The sequence below is a fragment of the Chiloscyllium plagiosum genome, chromosome 50, assembly GCF_004010195.1.
Source record: "Chiloscyllium plagiosum isolate BGI_BamShark_2017 chromosome 50, ASM401019v2, whole genome shotgun sequence".
Classification (NCBI taxonomy): Eukaryota; Metazoa; Chordata; class Chondrichthyes; order Orectolobiformes; family Hemiscylliidae; genus Chiloscyllium; species Chiloscyllium plagiosum.
Window position 1 is genome coordinate 6,361,913 of NC_057759.1, and position 5,082 is coordinate 6,366,994.

The 5,082-nt window shown below is 45.0% G+C and overlaps 1 long non-coding RNA gene across 1 annotated transcript in view; it reads left to right on the forward strand.

The window, feature by feature from the left end:
- LOC122544652 overlaps positions 1–4,206 on the forward strand; it is a 112,132-nt gene extending 107,926 nt beyond the window's left edge. The window contains exon 4 of the long non-coding RNA XR_006310411.1: positions 4,165–4,206. This is a non-coding gene — a long non-coding RNA (uncharacterized LOC122544652). The remainder of the gene's footprint in view (positions 1–4,164) is intronic.
- Positions 4,207–5,082: the final 876 nt, after the last annotated feature.

Genomic DNA, 5,082 nt, shown 5'->3' on the forward strand with positions numbered 1-5,082 from the left:
GGTTGGTGGGGTGGTAGGTGGGGGCCAGTGGGGTTCTGTCCTGGTGGCGGTTGGAGGGGCGGGGCTCAAGGGCGGAGGAGCGGGAAGTGGAGGAGATGCGGTGGAGGGCACTGTCGACCACGTCAGGGGGGAAATTGCGGTCCTTGAAGAAGGAGGCCATCTGTGTTGTACGTATTTTGAACTGGTCCTCATCTATTCCCTTCATAATTTTATATGTTTCTGTAAGATTCCTCTCCCAACCAACCGCGCCCCCCCACTCTTCTAAATTCCAATGATTATAATCCCAGCCTACTCGGTCTCTCCTCTTAAAGCAACCCCCTTAACTCAAGAACCTAGTGAGCTTACTTTGCACCCCCTTTAGTGCCAGTACCTCTCTCAAGTAAGGAGACCAAAACTGCACGCAGTATGCTAGATGTGACCTCACCAGCACCCTATACAGCCACAACATATCCTCCCCACTTTTAAACCTAATCCCTCCACCAATAAAGGACAATATTCCATTTGCATTGGTATTTACCTGTTGCATCCGCAGACCAACCTTCTGTGATTTATACTCAAGGAAACCCAAATCCCACTGCACAGTAGCTTACTGCAAATTTTTACTGTTCAAATAATAGTCCTTTTTACTATTATTGCTACTAAAATGGATGACTTCACATTGACCAACATTGTACTCCATCTGTCAGACCTTCATCCACACACTTGAACATATGCCTCTAAACGTTTGTCATCTGCAAACTTTAACACACTACCTGTGGTCCCCAACTCCACACCATCTGTGTAAATTGTAAACAATTGCGATTCTAACACTGATCCCTGATGCACACCACTAGTCATTGATTGCCAACCAGAAAAGCATTAAAATTTCCCCACTCTTTGCTTCCTGTTAGTTAACCAACCCTCTATCCATGCTAATGGATTGCCTGTAATGCCGTGCACCTTTATCTTATGCAGCAGCCTTTTGCACGGCACCTTATCGAATGCCTTTTGGAAATCTAGGTATATCACATCCACTTGGTCCATATTGTTCAGGGTACTTATAATATCTTCATAGTATTCTAGAAGATTAATTAAGCATGACTTGCTGCGCCTGGCAATTGGGACAATTTCTATTGAGATGCCTTGCTATTTCTTCCTTGATAATAGACTCGAGCATCTTGCCACTACATATGTTAAGCTAACTGGCCTATAATTCCCCATTTGTTTTCTCTATCTCCCTTTTTAAACAGTGGCATCACATTTGCTGTTTTCCAATCTGCAGAACTGACCCAGAGTCCAGCTAAGTTTAGAAAATTACCAAGAGCGCCATCTCTTTTAGTCCCCTCAGATGCAATCCATTAGGGCCAGGAGACTTTTCTAGGAGAAAGTGAGACTTTTCTACCCTTATATCTGTTAGTTTGTCCAATTTCTAGGTCCTCACTGCAACAGGCTGGAGACCTGACTGATATTTAGCCACAGATGACGTCACAGAAGAGTAGAGGGTGGCAAAGTCCGATTATTCAAGAATGGTTGCAAAGAAAAACCTGGGAGAGCAGCAGATGTGATCTAAATGGACTTCAGTAAGGCATTTGACAAGGTTCCTCATGGGAGACTGATTAGCAAGGTTAGATCTCGTGGAATACAGGGAGAACTAGCCATTTCGATACAGAACTAGCTCAAAAGGTAGAAGTCAGAGGGTGGTGGTGGAGGGTTGTTTTTCAGGCTGGAGGCCTGTGACCAGTGGAGTGCCACAAGGATCGGTGCTCGGTCCTCTACTTTTTGTCATTTACATAAATAATTTGGATGCGAGCATAAGAGGTACAGTTAGTTAGTTTGCAGATGACATCAAAATTGGAGGTGCAGTGGACAGCGGAGTGGGTTACCTCAGATTACAGATGGGCTGAGAAGTGGCGGATGGAGTTTAATTCAGATTAATGTGAGGTGCTGTATTTTGAGAAAGCAAATCTTAGCAGGACTTATGCACTTAATGGTAAGGTCCTAGGGAGTGTTGCTGAATAACGAGACCTTGGAGTGCAGGTTCATAGCTCCTTGAAAGTGGAGTCATAGGTAGATAGGATTGTGACGAAGGTGTTTGGTATGCTTTCCTTTATTGGTCAGAGTATCGAGTACAGGAATTAGGAGGTCATGTTGCAGCTGTACAGGAGATTGGTTCGGGCACGGTTGGAATATTGCGTGCAATTCTGGTCTCCTTCCTGTTGTGAAACTTGAAAGGGTTCAGAAAAGATTTACAAGGATGTTGCCAGGGTTGGAGGACTTGAGCTATAAGGAGAGGCTGAACAGGCTGGGGCTGTTTTCCCTGGAGTGGAGGCTGAGGGGTGACCTAATAGAGACTTACAAAATTATGATGGACATGGATAGGGTAAATAGGCAAAGTCTTTTCCCTGGAGTCGTGGAGTCCAGAACTAGAGGGCATAGGTTTAGCGTGAGAGGGAAAAGATATGAGAGACCTAAGGGCACTTTTTTCACACAGAGGGTGGTATGTGTATGGAATGAGCTGCCAGAGGATGTGGTGAAGGCTGGTACAATTGCAACATTCAAGAGGCATTTGGATGAGTATATGAATAGGAAGGGTTTGGAGGGTTACGGGCCGTGTGCTGGCAGGTGGGACTAGAATGGCTTGGGATATCTAGTCAGCATGGACGGGTAGGACCGAAGGGTCTGTTTCCGTGTTGTACACCTCTATGACCATTAAGCCTTAATCTATCTGAGGTAAATTACTTGAAGATTCTGAGAGATATGATTTACATGCAATTGGAAAGATCGAGTTTGATATGGAATGGTCAGCATAACTTTGAGAGTGTGTGAGGTCTTGTATTTTGGAAAGACAAATCAAGGTAGGAGTTTCATGGAGGAGTGTAGTGGAACAGAGGGAACTTGGAGTTCAAGTTCACAGTTCTGTCAAAGTGGAGTAATAGGTAGTTGGAAGAATTGAAAAAGGCAAGTTATCATTTAACTAGGAGAGAAAGTTCAAAACGTCTGAGCAAAGGCGACAGCAGGTCTCAAGGAAGACATTAATTGCGAAAGAAATGGAGTATGGAAGTAGATAATTGTTGCTGCAACTGTACAAGGGATTCCACATCCGGAGTACTGCGGGCAGTTTTGTTCCCATTCCTCGAGGAGGGATGGAGTTGAGTTGGAGGGAGTTCAGAGGAGATCACTGAATTGATTGCCACGATGAAAGGTTAGTCTTATGAAAAGAGACTGGTACAAATTTGATCTTTCGAGGACAGAGGCAGTTCAGAAGAGATTCACCCAATCATTTCCAGCGATGAAGGGTTTGCCTTAGATGAGAGATTGAGCGGTTTCTCTGGAGTTTGGAAGAGAGGAAAACTAACTGAGGGCTATAAGATGCTAAAGGGGGTATTGACAAAGGAGATGAAGAGAGGATGTATGCTCTTCTGGGAGAATCTAGAACGAGAGGTTATTGGTTCAGGATAAGGAGCCGGGCAGATTGAAAACAGAGATAAGGAGGAATGCATTCTCTCAAATGTGAGAGAGCGCGAGAGAGCAAACTGATAGGTGATGGTTTAACCTCAGGGTTACCATGCCTCACACAAGGAGAAGAGATGGAGAAGGAGAGTCCTTCATGGTAACCTCAACCAGTGAGAGATTCAAACCACTAGAATTCCTAGAGGCCTGGCACTCCAACCACAACGCCATAAACAAACACATAGATCTAGATACCATCTATCAACCCCTCAGGAAACGACATCACCCAAACTCAGGAACCCCCATCCAGGGCAAACATATAAATAAAAAGCAGGAGACAACAGCTTCACTTCACTTGGAGGTCGCCACTGATTATGTTACCTAGCCAGGTAATGAAACGTCTGGATATCAAACCTACACCCTAAACCTCAACCTGAGCGACAATCCTTCACAAACCTTGCAGAGGTATATGGATAAGAAAGGTGCAGATAAATGGGACTAGTTGAGTTTGGGCAACCTTGTCAGCATGGGAGAGTTAGGCTGAAGGGCCCGTTTCCATGCTACATGATATAAAAATGGATGAGAATAACAAACTTTGCCTGAAAGACAGAGTGTACAGGAGGAGGTGTGAATATCTGGGGTCATTATACAGACCAATTTCTCTTGGCAAAGCACATGTTTGGAACAAATCAAAAACTGACTTTGACAAATTTTATTTCTCTGTAGTCTGAACAGGATGTGGTCATCTCTGCCAAGGTGGGAAGTGGATGCAATTCCGAAATGTCCTTGAACCAATCGACTTGCTCAGCCAGAAGGGCAGTGAAGAGTTTGCAAAGGGTTAGGAATCACATGCAGAGCAAAGCGGGTAAGGTGGTCAGATTTCACTCCCTTAAGGACCATCACAGACAGGAACAAGAGAAGGCCATTCAGCCCCTCGAACCTCTTCATCCATTCAATAGCATTGTGGCTGATGCACCATTCCTCATGCCCACTTTCCTGCACTTAACATGTAACCCTCAATTCCCTGGCTGATCAAGAATCTATGTATCTATTCCAGCCTTAAACCTGCTCCTGTCCCCACACATAGCTCTCTGTGGCAAGGAATTCCAATGACACTCAACCCTCAGAGAAGAAACTCCTCCTCACCTCAATCTTCAATTTTGAACCAGATGATCGTTTGTTCCTGACAACAGTCATCAACTCCAGATCTGTTTTTGTTTAAAATCCCATTCCAAATCCACCACCTGCAACAGCAAGATTCACATTCACATCTGCAGGGCAAACCCTGGGGAGCTGAAAACATAGGATTTTGGTTCCCCATTATTTCAGAAACTGACAGTGAATCTCATCAAATTTGAGACCGGAATAAATTGCCCCACACCATTGAGCTAAACATTGATGTCGACAGAATCCATACAGTGTGGAAAGAGACCATTCAGCCCATCTAGTCTGTCCCAAGCCAGTGAAGAGGATCCCACCCAGTCCTGACCCTACCCCTCCCCCCGTAACCCTGCATTAACCATGGCCAATCCCCCTAACCTGCACATCATAGTATCCTACAGTGTGGAAGCAGGCCTTTTGGCCCATCGGCTCCATATATTGACCCCCTGAATAGCAACCAATCCAGAGCCACCACCTCTCCAATCCCTGTAA